The 22306-nt window shown below is 52.5% G+C and overlaps 1 non-coding gene across 1 annotated transcript; it reads left to right on the top strand.

Moving 5' to 3' along the window:
- Positions 1-4049: 4049 nt before the first annotated feature.
- Positions 4050-4138, top strand: TRNAR-UCU (transfer RNA arginine (anticodon UCU)). Its single transcript is given in 2 exon segments — positions 4050-4086; positions 4103-4138. It is a non-coding gene; the product is annotated as a tRNA-Arg (tRNA).
- Positions 4139-22306: the final 18168 nt, after the last annotated feature.

Here is a 22306-nt window from a genome sequence, read left to right on the forward strand (position 1 = left end):
GGGGAAGCAGATGGGGGGAAAAACAGGACTCTATTGGGTAAGACCTGGACTAGGAGTAATGAAGATTACCAGCAAGTAACCGGGCCATTCCTCAGGACTCCTGACTCAGGCCAGGCATGCAGCAGTCTAAAGAGAGGTTCTGGGGGGTTAAGGCAGCTTGTAGCCCATGTCATGGGTGATAAGCACAGGCTCAAGCCTGATTGGATATTGTGCGGGATATTGCTTTGCTCCACACATTCTGGCAGTTGCCTGGTTACTTCCCATCCCAGGGTTTTATCCAGGTTTATGTGTCTGAACATTGGTTGGTAACTAGGCCAAACCTGAGTAGACTCCACTGGCATATTCAGGAGTGGGATGTGATGACTCAGTGACCCATCAGCAGTGCTGCTGAATGTGGGAGGGTAAAAGATGCTTGAAATGCCAGCTGCAAAGATAGGAAAAGTGTCTTCATCCATGATGCTGTACATGGTTCCAGCAGTAAATTAGAGACTTATATATTCTGGGCGAGGCTTGAAACCTACCCCTCTGTCATGGGTTTGAAGGTGATAATTAGTGATTGTGGACGGTCAGGCGGGGATGTCTAGTCAGGTGAAAGTCATGGGTTGTTGCAACACATGCTGTATATTTCAAAGAGATTCAAGAGATCTTCACACTGTTGCTGAGACAAGCAGGGTATTTCTTTCAGCACTTCAGAGCTAGAAGGCCTTTGGAACATGCTGAAGTCATCCATCTTTTGGTTTGAGGCCTCGTTGATACTTTCTCTTCCTCTTAATCCTACCATGACTTCCATCTTTTGTTTGAGGCCTCGTTGATGCTTTCTCTTCCTCTTAATCCTTCCATGACTTCCATCTTTTGGTTTGAGGCCTCGTTGATACTTTCTCTTCCTCTTAATCCTACCATGACTTCCATCTTTTGGTTTGAGGCCTCGTTGATGCTTTCTCTTCCTCTTAATCCTACCATGACTTCCATCTTTTGGTTTGAGGCCTCGTTGATACTTTCTCTTCCTCTTAATCCTACCGTGACTTTCATCTTTTGGTTTGTGTCTCTTTGATGCTTTCTCTTCCTCTTAATCCTACCGTGACTTCCATCTTTTGGTTTTAGGCCTCGTTGATGCTTTCTCTTCCTCTTAATCCTACCGTGACTTCCATTTTTTGGTTTGAGGTCTCGTTGATGCTTTCTCTTCCTCTTAATCCTACCGTGACTTCCGTCTTTTGGTTTGAGGCCTCATTGATGCTTTCTCTTCCTCTTAATCCTACCATGACTTCCATCTTTTGGTTTGAGGCCTCATTGATGCTTTCTCTTCCTCTTAATCCTACCATGACTCCCATCTTTTGGTTTGAGGCCTCATTGATGCTTTCTCTTCCTCTTAATCCTACCATGACTTCCATCTTTTGGTTTGAGGCCTCATTGATGCTTTCTCTTCCTCTTAATCCTACCATGACTTCCATCTTTTGGTTTGAGGCCTCATTGATGCTTTCTCTTCCTCTTAATCCTACCATGACTTCCATCTTTTGGTTTGAGGACTCATTGATGCTTTCTCTTCCTCTTAATCCTACCATGACTTCCATCTTTTGGTTTGAGGCCTCATTGATGCTTTCTCTTCCTCTTAATCCTACCATGACTTCCATCTTTTGGTTTGAGGACTCATTGATGCTTTCTCTTCCTCTTAATCCTACCATGACTTCCATCTTTTGGTTTGAGGCCTCATTGATGCTTTCTCTTCCTCTTAATCCTACCATGACTTCCATATCTTGGTTTGAGGCCTCATTGATGCTTTCTCTTCCTCTTAATCGTACCATGACTTCCATCTTTTGGTTTGAGGCCTCATTGATACTTTCTCTTCCTTTTAATCCTATCGTGACTTCCATCTTTTGGTTTGAGGCCTCATTGATGCTTTCTCTTCCTCTTAATCCTACCATGACTTCCATCTTTTGTTTTGAGGCCTCATTGATGCTTTCTCTTCCTCTTAATTCTAGCATTTGTCGGTGATTTTATCCTAGCTTTGGACCTTCTCAATCCTAGCTTTGGGCCTTTTAAATAGACAAACGTGACAATGACATCAAGAATCCTTGGAAGCTTATAGTTCTCGTTACTGAGCAGGATTTGTAGAGTATCCCTGTTAGCACAGGCTGACACTGTTTCCTTACAGAGTAGTGACTGCCTCTATCCTTAGAGGGTTGGGTTGTCTGGGTAGTGAGTGATTTTTCTTGAGGTTTCATATGAAGGTGAGGAGATAGGAGGGGAGTAGCCAGAAGACGGTCAGACCAAGAGTGGGGGGCACTGTTCGAGGCGGGCTTACAATGCTGTGTAGAGGTGCAGATTAAAGTCTCCCAAGAAATAAGTTTTCTATGTGATTGTTGGGAGGTGAAGGCCATCTCATCGAGAAATGATGGATTGTGTGTGGAAGGTGATAGATGGCTGTCATTAAAAAGGAAGCCTTTTGATTTATCACACAGCATGTGGAACAACATCGAGGAGAAGAAACATTTGTCGAGGAATGATGTGCAGGTCAGTGCACTGGGGGTATTGCGCAGGGGAGCATCTAAGCAGCCCGCTCAGGCCAATCCACCCGTTGCTCTCATAGAACGAGCACCTGCTCCTGCTGGGACAAGAAGAACACTGAGACGAGACACGACATGGGAGGCGGCCGTCAGGTTCAGATAAGTTTTTTTTTTAATTATATAACCCCCCCCACGCACTCCCCTGCGACCTCTTTACCTGCCCCACCACTGTTTGTTTGTGGCAGCCACCACTGGGCACCCATATTATACAGTGTGTCCTGGGTGCAAAATGGGCATGTGCGGCCCCTTTGAACGCTCCCCACGGCACAATGGTATTACAGAAGGGGCTGCGGACGCTTGGGTGTCCCCTTCTGTAAATCAGATAGCGCTGGTGCACATATTGCGTTAACACTATCACGAGAGGGTGCTCCCTTATTTACATGGGGGTGTGGCCCCATACAAATGAGGCAATCACTTTGCCTCTGTGCCCGCCCCATATTAGGTGAAGAGGCAAACATGCCTTTACGAGGCACGCTAAAATGTGCCAGAAAAAAGTAGTGCACTTTCTGTGTGTCTCCTAAATCCAGTCCCTTGGGGGGGAACGGAGACCCACGGACCCCCTGGCATCCCTTTGTAGGCAGGTGCAGACATTCACTGCACCCCCCTGCAAGGGTTCTCTAAACCCCTTGAAGCTGCAGGCAGGCTTCTAAACTGCTGCTCCGCATTTTACTTGAACGTGCAGCAAGAGTCTGCGCCTGCCCAGGGAGCAGCGCATTCCTTCCAAGACTGCGCACATTCCTTCTTTGCACAGGGAGCACTTGTTAAAAGTGGCACAGTGGCACACACAGTGCAAGTGCACCGCATTCGAAACCAGGCCCCAGAGAGCTAGAAGGCGTTTGTAGTCAAAACATAAACAGGTAAGAGCTAGGAAACGATTAACCAGGGAAGAGGACGGGGCTGGACGAGGGCCGCCACTTTCCTGAACAAAGCTGATTTTCTCAGTTGCTGATCAAGGCATCAAGAAGGGTACGCACTGCAAAGCCCGTTCACTCAATCTTTATTTTGGTGTAAACATATATTTTAAATCCTGTTCTAGTCCCACTTGTGCAAGCGATACAAATTATTGAAAATGGATGTATTCTTTTTGCGGTTCACCTGGTGCGGCCTTTTTATGCAAAATGTTACGCCCCGCAAAAGATACTGGACGGGTTAATGTACCCCAGCACGGCTGTGAGGGCTTCATGATGTACAGAGATTCTCTGTCTAATTGGATCGACCTCAAGTCTTCACACGCTGCTGCTCCTATAACATTGTTTTATATAGTTTCATTTTCTAGAGATCTTTTCTTAGGTTTTCTAAACATTAAATGTACAGTAGGAAAGCTGTTTATTTCATGTGAAATAAAACAGCTTTCTTTTAAAAATGCATTTGTATTTTTTTGCCTTGCACTGTGGCTGAGTATAATTTCCATTAATCAGCAACTAGGACATGTACTGACCCTTTCGTTGACTCATACATAGAAAGTAGAACACTGCTGACATTTTATACGGCTCTGTGGCGCAATGGATAGCGCATTGGACTTCTAGATTGCCTGTGAAGGGATTCAAAGGTTGTGGGTTCGAGTCCCACCAGAGTCGCGTTTTTTACATAAGTTTTACAATTCAAACTAAAATGAATATGTGTGGGGACCTATACAGGATAGCTTTCGAGCAGCACAGATTTGGGACGCGGTCTGGACGAGTTCTGACGCGTCCAGGGGGGGCGGCTGGGCCCTGCAGACAGTCACTGCTTTCATTCTCACCACAGCTGGTGATGTCTCTCATTCTACCACGTGGGAAGGTGCACGCGCAGTCGGGTCAGACTGTCATCATGAGACACCCTCCGTGCAGATTCATAAAAGTTTATGTTTTGAAAAGTTTTGAATGTTACACATACCCCCCCTTTGGGAGCTATAGGGTGCCAGAAACGGACTTGGCTCAGTGGCGGACCAGTGTATCATGACCACTAGAACAAGGAAGCAAATGCCCTCCTAGCTGCTGAATTGTAAAATACAACATAAACCAGGGTTCAATCGGTCCCTCAGGTCTCTGGACCTGGTGCCACGGCACCTGCTGCACCAATGGGAGCTATGCCCCTACCTTCGCTTGCCACACGCAGGAGAGTGTTGTGGGCACAAAGCCAGGGTTTGCCCGGGGCCCTAAGGCTGACCCCTGCAGCGGAGGGGGCCCCACCCAGTGGCGGGGAGGGAGGGGTGGGAGGGCATCCCTTTACTGGGACCCTGTTCAGCCCAAAGCCAATTATTAACTTTGAGAGGGGTTAGGGGTCCTCACCACATTCTGTGAGGGGGGAGGGGTTAGGGGTCCTCACCACATTCTGTGAAAAGGTGGGGGGAGGGGTGAGGGGTCCTCACCACATTCTGTGAGGGGGTGGAGGGGAGGGGTAAGGGGTCCTCACCACATTCTGTGAGGGGGTGGAGGGGAGGGGTTAGGGGTCCTCACCACATTCTGTGAGGGGGAGAGGGGGTTAGGAGGAGGGGTTAGGGGTCCTCACCACATTCTGTGATGGGTGGGGGGGAGGGGTTAGAGGTCCTCACCACATTCTGTGAGGGGGGTAGGGTGAGAAGGGCTTCATTTTGCATTAGCCACTGGGCTGGGGATAACAAGTCACACCAAAACCAGCGACTGAGGGGAGGGGGGGGGGGGCTGGAGCTTGGGGCCCCTCTGCACCTCAGGGGCTGGGGGGGGGGGATCGGGGCTGTGTTACCCCACTGCTGGCCTTTGCTCATGTAGCGCCTTGTTGCCTCGCTACTGCTGCTGAATAAAAAACAAAAAAATCTCAATAAGGTAACATTATTCCTCATAACATACGTATCATACATTACATAGTGAGGATGGTTCTGTCTGAAGTGTTTTAGATCCTCCTTATGCACTCAAAAGTAAGATTTTCACAATCATTTACAAGGTGTCATTTACAGCGCTTTATTTCCAAAATAATAGGTGCCAGCGCTGAAAGCGCTATCAGACACCCGTGGCTGGCGCTATAAAATGTCAGAACGTGATTAGCAAGGGTGCACGTGCACAACCCCGAATCCACCTCAGGGCACTTTAATTCACTGCCAGTCACTCCCTGCCAGGTTATCTCACTCTTAAAGGCGTCTGCTTCTCCCTTGGTGACGGATTTTCTGTGTTTCTTTTCCTCCGTCTTTTCATTTTGTTTGTTTTTCCCTCTGTTGGCCTCAGGAAATGTCTGATGTGGCGAAATAAGTGCGGGTCCCGCAAAATAAGTGCCGGTGTCCCCCACCAGCTCAAATCAAGCACTGGTATCACTCAATCATATACAAAATAAAGCAAAGCAAAAACATGTGGGTCTGGACCACTCGGTTATGTGTAGTCAATATATATTGTAATCAGACATAATGGTGCACAATATTAATTGACACGGTGCTCCAGAGCTGATATGTGAAGAAAGTGCTCGTGCCGCGCATCGAGATAAACAGGTGAATACACAATCCATTTGAAATTATTTACAAACCATGAACAGGCTGGCCATATATTTCGAAGTCCCTCGTGGGTGAGCTCTGTCCATTTCTCCTTAGTTGCCCGGAATGGATTCCAGGTATAGGACAAAAGTGTGTTGTTTCAAGCTTATCCACATCAGAACGGGTCTTCACCGGGACTGTCTGTGGAGCATCCTGCATTTTAAATGGATATATGCCTCAGGAGATAAGTACAAAGCTTCTTGTTGGATAGGTCCAGAGTGCTACTCACCTGGTGTTAACGTAATTGGAAAAAGAACAGCTTTGTAGGCTCCTCAGCGCCTCTATGGAGTAAGGAATACATTTAAATTACTAACGAGGAGCAGGACAAGGGCCCCTTGTTCATTAAATCAAATCCACATTCATCGCAGGGTCCAAAACGGCGTGGGATGCTGTCGATCTAGTATTTTGGAGCATTTCATCCAGACTTGAATAGCTACAAACATTGGAAAAAGGGGGAAAGTAAATAAATTCCTCACATTTTCAGAGACTATGGTGCCGATTCCGATCCTGGAGAAACCGGGTACGAATCGTCGGATGGAGCGTTTTCTCCGTCCGACTCGTACCCGGTCTAACAACATTACAAAATAGCAAGTACGATTCGTATGGAAACACCATTTCCGTACGAATCGTACAAAACACCGACCGACGAAAATATCCATACAAATGTGATCCGGGAAAGCGCCGACGTGACGTCGGGACGCTTGCAGCCTGCGTTTCACGAACCAGGAAGTACGATCCGTACCGACGTCACCCCGCACGGATAATATTTTCCGGCAGCCAAAAACTGCCGGCGAATCAGGACGAGGCGCACAAGGAGCACCTGTACGTGACGGACAGACATGGACCCCAACCTACGTGTCATCCCGGCCCTCATAGCAGTCCACCTCCTCTACAGGTATCGACGCAGACGCCGCAGAAGGTCAGAACAACACCCAGGGGCAAAGGGGGGGGCAGGGGCAGGAGACAAAACCCCCACCCAAGTCACACAGCACACATGCCCTGGACATACCTGACCTCCAGGCCCTGGTCACTACGAGGGGGTGGGGCGTGTCCAGCAACGCCAGCGTCCGCCACAACGGAAGTGGGTGACGACGCGAACCAGCAACACAACAATACAGGTACGTACCGTACCCATGCCTTAAGAGCGTGGGTACGAGTCGTACCATGCCCACACCTACGTCACCCAAACAATGGCGGTACGGCCCGTACCCACGTGCCAAAGGCCTGGGTACGGGCCGTACCACCATTGGTGGGGTGATGTAGGGGTACGCGTGATACGACTCGTACCCACGCACTGAAGGCCTGGGTACGGTGCGTACCCCTACGGCACCCCAACAATGGTGGTACGGCCCGTACCCACGTGCCAAAGGCCTGGGTACGTGCCGCACCAGCATTGTTTAGCGTGGGTATGAGTATCTACGATGCGTACCCACACCGGTGTATGTTCGGAGCGTACCCCCACCCGTGTATGTACGGACCGTACCCCCACCCACGTACGTATGGAGCGTACCCCCACCCCAACAGTGTATGTATGGACCGTACCCCCACCCGTGTATGTATGGATCGTACCCCCACCCCAACAGTGTTTGTACGGACCGTACCCCCACCCCAACAGTGTATGTACGGACCGTACCCCCACCCGTGTATGTATGGAGCGTACCCAGACCCACGTATGTTCGGAGCGTACCCCCACCCGTGTATGTATGGAGCGTACCCCCACCCCAACAGTGTATGTACGGACCGTACCCCCACCCGTGTATGTATGGAGCATACCCAGACCCGTGTATGTTCGGAGCGTACCCCCACCCGTGTGTATGTACGGACCGTACCCACACCCGCGTACGTATGGAGCGTACCCCCATCCCAACAGTGTATGTATGGAGCGTACCCCCACCCCAACAGTGTATATACGGACCGTACCCCCACCCCAACAGTGTATGTATGGAGCGTACCCAGACCGCGTATGTTCGGAGCGTACCCCCACCCGTGTATGTACGGACCGTACCCCCACCCCAACATTGTATGTATGGAGCGTACCCCCACCCCAACAGTGTATGTACGGACCGTACCCCCACCCGTGTATGCATGGAGCGTACCCAGACCCGCATATGTTCGGAGCGTACATGGCCAGACACAGGAGGGGTGGGTGCAGAGTCCTCCCAGCAGTGCCCAGACACAGGAGGGGTGGGTGCAGAGTCCTCCCAGCAGTGCCCAGACACAGGAGGGGTGGGTGCAGAGTCCTCCCAGCAGTGCCCAGACACAGGAGGGGTGGGTGCAGAGTCCCCCCAGCAGTGCCCAGACATAGGAGGGGTGGGTGCCTATCACTCCCAGCAGTGCCCAGACATAGGAGGGGTGGGTGCAGAGTCCTCCCAGCAGTGCCCAGACACAGGAGGGGTGGGTGCAGAGTCCCCCCAGCAGTGCCCAGACATAGGAGGGGTGGGTGCCTATCACTCCCAGCAGTGCCCAGACATAGGAGGGGTGGGTGCCTATCACTCCCAGCAGTGCCCAGACACAGGAGGGGTGGGTGCAGAGTCCTCCCAGCAGTGCCCAGACACAGGAGGGGTGGGTGCAGAGTCCCCCCAGCAGTGCCCAGACATAGGAGGGGTGGGTGCCTATCACTCCCAGCAGTGCCCAGACATAGGAGGGGTGGGTGCAGAGTCCTACCAGCAGTGCCCAGACACAGGAGGGGTGGGTGCAGAGTCCTCCCAGCAGTGCCCAGACACAGGAGGGGTGGGTGCAGAGTCCTCCCAGCAGTGCCCATGGAGAGAAAAAGGGTGGAGTACACACAGATCCAATGGCCACAATTGTCAGTCAGGTGCACAAAGACCCTGCAGTACATGTAACACATGTGTGCGAGGCTGGGAGTACACACATGCATAGTGCCTAAAAGGGAACATGTCCACATGAAGTCATGTCAACAGACTACATACACAAGTACAGTGATCACCAAGGATGCCACAAATGATGCAGGTGGAGACATCGCTCTGCATGCATAGCCAAAGTTGAAGGGGTCCGTCACACACCCAGCTAATGTAGACACAGCTCAGCACAACATATTGGAAACACCCTGCAGGGAAGATGTCAGGGTACACAGAGGAAGGAACACACCTTGGGACAATGTCACCATGCAGTAACTGCTTACATGAACAAAGAAACTTAGCTAACACCTTGTGATGGCACACAGATACCAGGGTCCCCCCTATGACCAGCACACTACTACATTTCCCACACACCCAACACATGATCACCACCCAAAATCATATAGCAGCCCCACCAACAGCAATACCAGAAAATCAGTAGTGTTCTAAGGAAAAAAAAATTGCTTTATTCAGCATGATCAAAAAATGTTTGTTTGGATAAAGTTCAATATTTACAAAGCCCACCACAGGGGGTGGGGCAGCGCCAAAGGAGGTGGTGAGGATGGCGCTGCACACGTCAGCAAGGTCCCCCAGCGTCTCCCCTGCACCCGAAGGAACCACAGGCCCCAAGGAGGGGGGAGGGTCAGAGGGATGGGTCGCAGTGCTACTGGGGGAGGGTGTGGACAGGGGGGGGGGGCACTCAACTACCCTGACCGGGGACTCCTTTGACCGCTTGCGGGGTGGTGTCACTTTTGGGCTCAGGGACAGAGCGGCCATGAAGGAATCTTTGCTGGATTCGTGGCCAGGAGAGCTGACGGGAGTGGATTTGGAGGGAGTGGATTTTGCGGAATGCGGACTCCCACTCTGGCTGCGTGACTTACGTTTGCCCCCCGACCCAGTGGGTGTGCCTACTTCACCCTGTGTGTGCGTGCCAGGAGGTGTGCGCTTGCCCTGCCCTGCTGGTGTGGTGGCTGTGTCTGGTGTGGTGTGGTGCGTGCATGCTGACGTCTGGGTGTACGTGGGACAGGCATGGGAGTGGGAAGTGTGGATGGGGCAGGGGTAGGGGGTGGGACGTAGCGCTGCAGGAGACCCACTGCTGCAGTCAGTGTCGAGTCTATGAACCTCAGCAAGTTGCGTTGGTCAGACTGCGCGGCTGAAATGCCCTCCAAGTATGCCTCCATCTGGTTGAGCACCCGGCTGTGGCCATGGGGAACATTAAGCATCGCAGTCTGACCAACCTGCAACTGCCGCAGGATGTCCACAGACTCGGCATTGGCGGCAGCAGTGGAGACAGGGGCAGGGGGTGCGGTGCCTGGCAGGAAGGAGACACGTGGTGACCTAGCACGCCGGGAAGGGACACGAGCAAGTGGGAGGCCGGTGATGGCAATGGAGGGGGCGGGGAGAGATGGAGTGCTGCTTTCAGCTGTCGGAGCAGCCTCCGCCCCCTCGGAGAGCTCAGCCTCGGACCCGTCAGCTTCATATTCTGAAGTGGCACTGGACAGGTCCTCCGCATCACTCCCCTCGGCCTCCGTTCCACTCGATGTGCCAGACAATACTGCACTGCTAGCACTGGTGCTCGCTCCCTCCTCACGGTCCGTGCCGGTGTCTCCCTCGGTGTCCCCCGACGATGCTGTGGGCAAGGTGAAGAGACAGGAAATAATCAGACACCTGTATACATATGTCACATGAGTCAAATCCACATAGGTCACAGTGCATAGCCTGAAAAGCAACATGAGTAACATCTACAATACAAGGTACATATGTAGGCCCTGCAACACACAGTTGGTCGACCCACCATGCCACTGACCAACTATGGAGAGCATGACACAAAAGCAAATAACATGATATGGATTTGGACAGAGGAGCCAGGCACTGGGGACAATCCAGCACAGCATCTGCAGCACACAGCGTTGGCGTAAAAAGGGATGAGCAGGAACCATGTCTATTGACTGTAGGCACATGCTGCAAAGGTAATACTTAAAAACATGCCCAACATTAATGGGTCACTGCACCTTGAGTGTATGTCCAGACAAACATCACACACTGGCCAGACCTAGCAAGGAGACTTCAGGTTTAGACATGTAAGCCTTGCCCGCACCAACCACCCCCTACATGAGACAATTTTTTGAGACACAGGAAGCACTTACATCTCTTAGTCTGGAATAAAAACACATGGCCTGCAAGAAATCCTGATTGGACACAAAATACCCCTGGTGCGCCGGTACAAATGCATCATCTACAAATGGCCATCATCAGATCATTTTACCAAGACACACAGGCACTGGCCCCCGTGAGTATGAACAAGGGACATTTGGTCAGCCTGTACAGTGGACACATGTAGCAGAGTTTACGTAAATACAAATGGTGCCAGGGTACAATGGCACAGAGCACAACCTATGCTGTAGACACAGAGATTGTCGACATTTTTGGATTACACACATGATACCTAGGAAAAGATGCCCCAGGGGACAGTAGTGGCCACACTACTCCATGGTCCTGAATGGTAATGACTGCAACACAAGCCACCATCCCTGCACTCTGCATATCTCACACTCATGCACATCATGTCACAGGCCACAAAATAGGACATGCATGCTGTAAAGCATTACACTTTTGAGACACACTCCTATGTCTGGACTCAGCATCAGTGACAACTGACATGGACCCCACAAGTACTGAACTGGACAGGGCACAGGCAAGGTCCCAAAACCTGTTACACACCACCCCCACACATGAAGCTGCAAGCATTGGGCACATCGATAAACTGGCAGCCTAGATAACCTTGTGCAAGTGTGACTACACACAGACCGGGGTACACATGGCAAGGAGGGGAAGGGAGGAAGGACAGCACCGCTACACTTTGGGGAACAGGAACTGCACTGCACATTTAAACCCTGGCAGTGTATCCATGCAACTGTGCACTTACAAATGCTGGTGACACACAACAGACACACATGTACCTACCCCCTTCTTGCTGCTGCTTTTCCTGTAAGCGCCTGTCCATGTCAGGGAAGACGACTGCCAGCACACGCTTGTGGATGTGGGTCAGACGGCGGCGCCCATGGTTCTTTTGGCTCACAGGTGAGTCCCCCAGCAGGACCTGTGCGATCCTCCGCGTCCAGCACCGGATATCCTGCCAGCGTTTCCTCACCTGGGCTAGGCGCCGCTTCCGACCATCCGTCTTCCTCACGGCACTGACGGCGTCCTTCCAGATCTGCTCCTTTGCACAGGCACCTACCTGTGAGGATGAAAAAGTGAGACAACATCAATACACCTGCGACATGTCACAGAGACACACATTAGAACAATTTGGCTGGTTTTTAACAGGGCATAGAATGCATCAAACTCATTACACCTGTGTCATAGGGACATTTTCCTCTGTGGAAGGCAAAATGCACTAGGTGGCATTGTAGAGTACACAGGTGGCATGAGGGGTACGACACAATCAATCATCCAGGCTCACACTGTGCATCACAAGCGACACCAGGATTATGTGCAGCACCTCAAAGCAGTCACATGCCACAGGCCACTGAGGCGCCCTCAGCAGAGTACACAGACACACACAGCCACAGGACAATCACCTGCCATTGCCAACTGCAGCTACACACCTCACTCTGCACATGTGCCACTAGACTGGGGGGTGTCACAGGTGTGGGGCTGGCCCATCACCGCAGACACACAGCACTGCTCCCTGCTCACATCAGATGGGCAGGTTATATCCATCCCTCATGCAGCTGGGGTGCTACACTCCACATATGCACTCACCCACATGACAGGGGACTTACACACACACACCAATGTCCAGGGGACAAACACATCATGTGTACACTCTCAGCACAGGTACACTAAACAAACACACATCTGTGGGTACTGCCACCTGTCACACTGGGGGGACCACAGATCCACAACATTCCCAGGAGGATTAGACAGGCAGAATGTGTAATGCAACATGCAGTGATTGTCACAGTACACACAATGCAAGTGAGGAGAGCAGACATGCACCACAGCATGCTCTGGCTGGGAGACATTAGGCATTCCCCCACCCGGGACCCACTCTACAGTACATTGCATGTGTGTTACACCTGGACACAATGGCAGAAGTCACAGTCACAAAAAAGGGGCACAGTCTTTGCTAGTGGACTCAGCACTCACCTGAACCCCTGGTCGACCATACAGCATGGTGTACTGTGGGAAGATCACATCCAGCAGGGCTTGATTCTCCTCGTGGGTGAAAGGCTGGGCCCTCTCCACAGACCTGGACATGGTGCCAGAGGATTCACGAGCAGCAGCAGTGTTGTGGAATCAAAGGATGTGCAGGCAAGTGCTCTCTCATGGGACCTGGCTGCCTTATATCTGCCTTGCTGCCCTGTTTCATTCACAGGAGTACAGAGTGATTGGTCACTCACATTTGCATCCTATGTTTCCTCCAATCCCATTAAACCTACCCCAGTCAGTGGCTTTGCATTTTTTTTTAATTGAGCATGATGTCAAGTCAACAACCACTTTGCAACAAAGTAGATTCTTTCAAACCGACTTTTGCTGGCCACCTGATGAAAAAAATTCAAACTTTAAACTCGGTCTCCATGACAACCAGCATGCATGTAGGGCTTTATACTTGTCCCTCATGTGTCCCCTATGTAATTTGGATATTCACACACAGGTACGGTGAGTTCCAGGGCCCTAGGGCATCCCAAATGCATTGAAGCGGCCCGTACACGCGTGTGTACGGTCCGTATCACTATGGGATTGCTCGCGTAGGCGTACCCATAGTGATACACACCGTACACACGTGTGTACGCTCCGGGTACGTATACGCGAGCAAACCCATATTGATACGGCCCGTACACGCGCGTGTACGGTCCGTATCACTATGGGTTTGCTCGCGTATGCGTACCCGGAGCGTACACGCGTGTGTACGGTGCGTATCACTATGGGTACACATACGCGAGAAAACCCATAGTGATACGGACCGTACACGCGCGTGTACGGGCCGTATCAATATGGGTTTGCTCGCGTATGCGTACCCGGAGCGTACATGCGTGTGTACGGTGCGTATCACTATGGGTACGCATACGCGAGCAAACCCATAGTGATACGGACCGTACACACGCGTGTACGCTCTGTATCACTATGGGTAGGCCTATGGCAGCACTCCCATAGTGATGGGGAACGTACACACGCCCTCAGAGCGTATGTACGGTGCATTTCACACCTGACAGTGGTGACAGGCAGCACACAGAAAGGAATAGAGCTGACATACTTGTCCAAGGCTGGACATCAAGGCATTGTCTGTGCAGTACTACATGTGTGGGGCACAGGTGTGTCAGGCTGTGATGTGGCACATTACTCCTGAGTTGTGAAGGCAATAGATGTATGATAAGATGTGTACAGATGTCATGTGTGATGGTGGACTATGTGCCAGACATCCCCTTCACTCCTTTGACATGTGTGCATGTAGTACAGGACACTTGTGAAAAGCATCACTGCCATGGCACAGTCAACAACACACGCAACTGTCCCCTGATGCCAGCTACAGGGGTTTTCACACCTGACATGTGACTACCCGTGTTGCACGATGTGACTATGTCATGTATGTGTCGTGTGTTCCCATTAGCTTGCTGTTGGTGTTCCCTCAAATGCATCTGCAGTTGCTGCAACCAACATGTGTCTGTGTGTAGATGGCCATGGCACAGTGTTACGCATACCAGGCCACATGTGGAATCCGACGCAAGGTGTGTATGTATGCATGGAACACAGAGTAGCGAAACAAGGACTTATCTGCATACTCTCAATGTATGTGTGATCAGTCATGACATGTCCACCTTCATGGCAAGGTGTGTGGTCGGTCCTAGTTCTATGTCATATGACCTGTGGCTCTAGTGTTCCGCTACCTGTCTCTGCGATCAACATCCTTCATCTGCTGATATGTGGATGTATGTCACTCCTGTAATGCGTCTGGCTGTTCACTTACACTGGGCCACAGCTAGTCCCATGCCATGGCATGTGGAGGTTCACAATCTCCGTGTGTAGCTGGGTCTTGGTAGGAGTGTCACCTGGCAGCCATACGTGTCCAGGGCATGTGGAACATACCTGACTCTGTATGTAGCATATGTATATTGACAGATTAACATGTGCTCAGTACAAATCAATTGTTGTTGTAGTGCACTCACTCTTCCTTGTCACTTCCAAATTACTGCAGAGCGCCGCCTCTTCCCCGACCAATTCCGGACTTGGCTGACATGCGGGAGAATGACGGTATACGGTGCTACCGCTTCCCCCAACCGTTGATTGAGGACTTGACGGCAAGGCTGGCACCACACCTGTAACCGCTACACAGGTATCCTACGGCACTAACACCCAAGATGAAGGTAATGGCAGCCCTACATTTCTTTGCCACGGGTACCTTTCAACATACCATTGCTCATGTGGGTGGGATGTCTCAAACAATGTTTAGCCGGGTTCTGCATGATTTTTTAGAGGCCATGTTGCTGCACCTGGATGAGTTCATTAAATTCCCAACTCCTGAGCAGTTGACACGTGTCAAGCGTGAGTTCTATGCCCTGGGAGGGATGCCCCATGTCATTGGGTCCATAGATGGGACACATGTGGCTTTGGTACCACCACAGGCACAGGAGGTAGCGTACAGGAATCGCAAGCACTACCACTCCATCAATGCCCTTGTGGTGTGTCTGTCCAACATGGTGATTTCCCATGTCTGTGCTCGTTTTCCAGGATCAGCACACGATGCCTACATCATGACGCGTAGCAGGGTGCCTGAAATGATGATGCAGCTGCGCAACGAACGAGCATGTGTTGTTGGTGGGTACACTCTGTCACTCCTGTATTTAGCGTACTATTCCTGTCTGACAGCTTCTCCTGACCTACTTTTGTCCATGTTGTTTCCATGTAGGGGACGCTGGCCATGCCATGGCTGATCACGCCTCTCCGCAACCCCAGCACGGATGCCCAGCACCGCTACAACACCGCCCATGGCCGGACCAGGCGAGTGATAGAGAGGACGTTTGGCCTTCTGAAGAGCTGATTCCGGTGCCTACACAAGACCGGCGGCGCACTCCCATATGCACCGGTGAAGGTCTGCAAAATCATCATGGTGTGCTGCATGCTGCACAACATGGCAGTTGAGAAAGCTGTGCCACTCATCCTGGATCAGGATGATCAGGACCATCCACCCGTGGAGGATGTAGGGCTTGGTGATGAGGCTAGTGATGTGGAGGATGTGGAGCCGCAACAGGACATCCGGAGTCGGCTCATACGCGACTTCTTTGCTTAGTGGTGAGTTCCAGTGTCTGAGTGTGCATGCATTGGGCCTTGTGTGGCATGTGTTGGAATGTGTGTGTCCATCTGAATGTATGCCACGTGAGTCAGAGGTGTGTTTGGATGTGTCGCTCGAGTGATGCTGCAATTGATGAGTGTATTTGCGGAGTCATTATTGTCACCTAGCATGTTGTCATCCTTATATGTGTCGAGTACATGCACATGCAAGTGGATGTGCTTCTTGTGGCTGACTTCTTGTGTGTCTCTCATCCACAGGTACTTGCGCATGCCGTCTGCTGGTTGCATTGTTGTGGCACTGCTATTCCTCATGGACACAGCAACGTGTGCTGACTCAGCGTTACATGCACGGACAAGTTTGGAAATCTCCTTAGGGTAAGGGATGCAGCACGGGTTTTTGGGTGTGGTATTTGTTTAGAATGTGTGCACACTGCTCCTGTTGATATTTGGTTCCTCTGCAGACATGTAGCATCACCATGGGGCACATGACATGTAGCTGGATTCACCTGAATTGATGGTCAGACTTGTTGACAGTCATCTGTAATGGGATAGTGGATTGTGATGAAGGCATCAATGTGTGTCACACTGCCCTTGGAAACATACGGTTTGCATCGGCTTGACATGGTGTGGGACTTCCACATCAGAGGATCAATGGTGTATAGCAGCCTCTCCGTGAGCAGCAGGGGGTGTTTAGCTGTTACCCGTCACTTGTGTGCCAGTTCCATGGATTTCAAGCATATGTGGTGCAGAAGGGGGGTGCCAGTGTTGGACCCACATGTTACTCCACATGACCTGTGTATGTGTAATCCGAGTTGCCTTTGCAATCCGGAATACATGACTAATAAAGGTGACCCTATGCCTCCAAGGTGCCTCTTCTCAGTCAATGCTGGTCTGTTGCCACGGTGCATACGGCATGTCTGGCATAGTTCTCAGTGATAGTGGCTATGTGTCTATGTGTAGAGTAGCAAGATGCAAGCTGTTTGTCAGGGATTATAATCTGTATTGTGCATGATGTCCATGACTGTGTAGGTATTGTGACATGTGCCATCCCCATGCATCCTACGTTGGCCAGGCCACCATTCTCCGCATCCACCTGACTCCAGCTTGCAGGACATGGTTCTGCCTCCTGTCTACACATACCTGGGAGCCCCCCAGGACACTCCACATGATCCCTGACCTCTGCGCATGACTGTTGCTCTACTAAATATGTGTGTCGGCACGGTTGTGCGTGCACCCCCTGAGCTGGTTGGGCCCATCACGGGTGTGTATGGTGCTCCACGTCTGTCTTGGATGATACATTGTGACCCATGTGTGTCCTGTGGCAGACTCAGACCCCAGGGTATGGATGGTTGCAGTCATATATGAACTCAGGCATGGTTAGACTTTACAACACACATGTAATGGAATAATGAAAAATGTAGGCATCATCTCTTGATTGTGAAAGTTTTATTTGTGTTGGTGTACGTGTTGGGGGTGGGGGGGGATGACAAGAGGTGCTTTCCGGGTGTGTAGAATCCAAAGTTCACTGGGGGAGTTGGTATCCTTGCCATTGGAAATCATCATAGTCCATGCCACAGTCTTTGTCAACATTGATCAGAGAGTGACCAGCAAGTCCATGTGGCAGAGAATGCCATTTGCTGATGTGCTGCTGTTGGGCCAGAGGGCCAGGTGCCAGGCCAGGTGACCTGGGACATGGTGATGTTCTGCTGACTCTCACGGTCTTTTGTGTGGACGACCCACCCTCCTGCGGGTACCCTCAGATGCAGGCCGTGACGATGCTTGTGATGCTCCGTCGGATGAATCCTCCTCCTCCTGATCCCTCCCTGTGGGTGGTGATGTTCTTCGCCTGGTGGCACAGGGAGGGTTGCCCATGTTGTCGGCAATCCGACGGAGTACACGGGTCATTTCCGTTTGCACCGCCACGAGCTCAGCCTGTCTTGCCTCCATCCGTCCTTGGTGTCGCTGTTGACAGGCATGTTGCTCGGCCTGCAGGGTCTTGATCTCCTCGAGGGTCCCCTTGATGTCGGTGAGGGTGGATGCAATGTGGCCCATGCCCCTGGTGTCACGCCGGTATGAGTCGAGGATGTTGCTGACGTATGACATTACCGGTTCCTGAGCCAACTGGTCAGGTTCGCGCCTCCGCCGTCCTCCACTCCCACCACTCCTGCCCACTTGCACCTGGCCTGCCGTTGTGGGCACATCGGGTCTCCGGGACCCCTGAGGGATGGCATTTGCGGTGTCGCCTGCCTCCTCCTGGGTGCCCGGAGAACCTTGTCCCTCCTGGACAGACTGGCTGTGTTGTTGTGTGCGGGCAGGGCTCCTGGGTGTCTCCTGGGATGTGGCAGGAATGGGGGTGGTAGTTGGCACAGTTGTACCTGACGCAGGTGCTGCAGGTGGTTGGACACCAGAGGGGCCAGGTTGGTCTGGGTCATCCACGGAGTGGTGAGAGTCGTCGCTGCCGGTGGGGTCCTCTTCACGCCGAGGCTGGTCCTGTGAGTCTTCCCCCCCAGTGTTGGGGGGAGATCGACGACGTTGACCTGTGTGTGAGAGAGACAATGTTACTTGTGTTCCATGCGACATCCATGTTTCATTTGCTTCACATTTGGCACAGTTCCTCTGGGTAGTTGGATATGTCTCGCATTTCGCTCACAGTGCACTTGTGCATGGGTATGTCTCGTGGCCACAGCTTTTGAGACTTTACCTATGTGTGACACACTCTTACTTGCTGCGTAATTTGTGACTGCAGTCAGCAGTGGAGTGAGCAGGTGTGGCGAGCCATGCATTGCCGGCTTCCCCGTTGCACTGTACGTGGGCAAATGGTGTTGTTCTACACACTTAGAGAATGCAGGTAGGTGACGATCTACTCGTGCACAGGTTGACACATGGCCCAGTATTTTGCCATGGAGAAGAGAGGGGGATTCAGGCACTGCCTACCCTAGTCTACATGCACGCAGTCCACCTGCTGACGAGCAGACATTCCCACACCACCCAAGGGTGAATTGGTCTCCCTGTGTCTCCCTTTCTCCCTCCCTGTGTCTGCCTCCTCCCTCTGTCCATCTCCCTGTGTCCCCCTCTGTCTCCCTCCCTCTCTCTCCCCCTCTCCCTCCCTCCCTGTGTCAGCCTCCTCCCTCCGTCCGTCTCCCTGTGTCTCCCTTTCTCATTCCCTCTCACTCCCCCTCTCCCTCCCTCCCTGTGTCAGCCTCCTCCCTCCGTCCGTCTCCCTGTGTCTCCCTTTCTCCCTCCCTCTCTCTCCCCCTCTCCCTCCCTCCCTGTGTCAGCCTCCTCCCTCCGTCCCTCTCCCTGTGTCTCCCTTTCTCACTTCTCTCTCTCCCCCTCTCCCTCCCTCCTGTGTCAGCCTCCTCCCTCCGTCTGTCTCCCTGTGTCTCCCTTTCTCACTCCATCTCTCTCCCCCTCTCCCTCCCTCCCTGTGTCAGCCTCCTCCCTCCGTCCGTCTCCCTGTGTCTCCCTTTCTCACTCCCTCTCTCTCCCCCTCTCCCTCCCTCCCTGTGTCAGCACCCTCCCTCCGCCCGTCTCCCTGTGTCTCCCTTTCTCACTCCTCTCTCTCCCCCTCTCCCTCCCTCCTTGTGTCAGCCTCCTCCCTCCGTCCGTCTCCCTGTGTCTCCCTTTCTCACTCCCTCTCTCTCCCCCGCTCCCTCCCTCCCTGTGTCAGCCTCCTCCCTCCGTCCGTCTCCCTGTATCCCCCTCTGTCTCCCTCCCTCTCTCTCCCCCTCTCCCTCCCTCTGTCTGTCACCCTCTGTCCCCTCAGCCCAGCTTCCTAGGCACACACAGTTTGCAGGTCTTTGAATGGCCCTTGGCTTGTTAATGTGGGTTTGTTTCTAATCTCCAGGCACCCATTGGGTGTGGTGGCTGGGTCTGCGCTGCTGCTGTGGTGTTGTGTGCTGCCACTCTTTCACAGTGTTGCCTGTTCATTAGCTGCTGTTATGTGCGAAATGTGCCTTCACACCCATGTCTTCATGCAAGGCGTCCACCATTTGCATGCAAGTCTTTACTGTGTGGGGACACACTGTTTGTCTGGCTGTGACCTAGGCCATATGGGCTGAGGGCATTGTTGTCTGCTTCTGAGTTGCACTATGTGATTTTGGAGGCCCACCCTCCCGCCATCCGGGTTACCGTGTCTTGTGTTGGTGATTTTTGTGGCCTGTGACTTGGCATTGTCTAGCTGGGTGCATGGGGCATGGTGGCGCTAGTGACATGTGCGTGTTTTTGGAGTGTGGTTGAGTCAGGCGATAGCTTTGGGGTGGTTGCGTGCATGATTGTGATTTTGGTTGTGGATGGCGTTCCCCCCATGTGAGGTGTGTTGTTTGTGTACTCACCAGGCTCTCGGAGTCCTTCTACTCCATGCACTCCCACCGGCGGCAGCGTGGCCATCACCTTCTCCTCCCAGGGATGGTACTGTACCAGTCTGCGGGGCGGCCCTCCTCCAGTGATGTTGGCCTGGTTGTGCTCCTCCGTCATTTTTGCTCGGACCCGCCTCCGCAGATCGTACCACCTGACTTGGCATTCATGCCTGGTCCTTCTGGTGGCCCCAACAGCATTGACAGCATCGACAATCCTCTGCCACATGGCTGATTTTGCTGATATGCTGGTCTGTCTGACCAATGTTCCAAAGAGCTGTGGCTCGACTATGATGATTTCGTCGACAAGGATCTCCAACTCTCGGCTAGTGAACTTTGGATTCTTGGTAGTGGCCATGGTGAGGGGTGTGGGTGTGGATGGTTGTGGGGGTGTGGGTGTGGATGATTGTGGGTGTGTGGGTGTGGTTGTGAAGGTGTGTGTGTGAATGTGATGAGGGGGTGTTTGTGAGGATGGTTGTGTGAAGGTGTGCAAGTGTAAGGTGTATTGATGGATGTAGAGTGGTGCAGTGCGTTGTCTCTGTGGTCTGGCAGCAGTGGATCTGTTGCAAAGGATCATGGTTTGTGTGTGTTGGGCCTTTTTATTGGTCCCTTTGTTGGGTGTGGCTGTGTTTGAACTTTGGGTGGGTGTGTTATAAGGAGTGGTTGTGTTTTGGGCCTCTGTTTAGGTGTTTGGCAGTTGCTGGTCAGTGAATAGGTTGTATTTGGGCTTGTTGGACATGTTTTGTGGCTTTGTGCGAATCGAATTGAGTCTTCTTGTGTTGTTTTGCTTTGTCCTGGTTGTGTACGAGTGTTTTTAGCGTCTGTACGGTGCGTACATCGGCCATTTTGTTGTACTGTGCTGTCCTTTGCTCTGCCTTCATACGACTCGTACTTGCGCGATGTTGGGTGAGGGTGCTGGTGTTGGGGCCTGGGGTACGCTCCGTACTTAGACTGGTGGGGTGTGGGTTCGCTCTGTACATACACGGGTGGGGGTACGGTCCGTACATACACGGGTGGGGGTACGGTCCGTACATACACTAGGGGGGTACGGTCCGTACATACACTGGTGGGGTGGGCGTACGGTCCGTACATGCACTGGTGGGGTGGGCGTATGGTCCGTACATACACTGGGGGGGTACGCTCCATACATACACGGGTGGGGGTACGGTCCGTACCTACACGGGTGGGGGTACGGTCCATACATACACTGGTGTGGTGGGCGTACGGTCTGTACATACACTGGGGTGGGGGGTACGCTCCATACATACACTGGGGGGGTACGGTCCATACATACACTGGTGGGGTGGGCGTACGGTCCGTACATACACTGGGGGGGGACGCTCATACATACACTGGGGGGGTACGGTCCGTACATACACTGGGGGGGTGGGCGTACGGTCCGTACAGACAAGGGTGGGGGTACGGTCCGTACATACACTGGTGGGGTGGGCGTACGGTCCGTAAATACACGGGTGGGGGTACGGTCCGTACCTACGGGGGGGGCTGGGGGTCCGCACCGTACCTACGGGGGTGGGTGTTCGGCGCGTACATCTGGGGGGGCTGGGGGTTCGACGCGTTCATCCGCGGGGGGGGCTGCCTTCGTACGACTCGTACATGCGCGATGTTGGGTGAGGGTGCTGGTGTTGGGGCCTGGGGTACGCTCCGTACTTAGACTGGTGGGGTGTGGGTTCGCTCCGTACATACACTCTTGGGGGTACGGTCCGTACATACACGGGTGGGGGTACGGTCCGTACATACACT

Source organism: Triturus cristatus, chromosome 4_1, assembly GCF_964204655.1.
Source record: "Triturus cristatus chromosome 4_1, aTriCri1.1, whole genome shotgun sequence".
NCBI classification, from domain to species: Eukaryota; Metazoa; Chordata; class Amphibia; order Caudata; family Salamandridae; genus Triturus; species Triturus cristatus.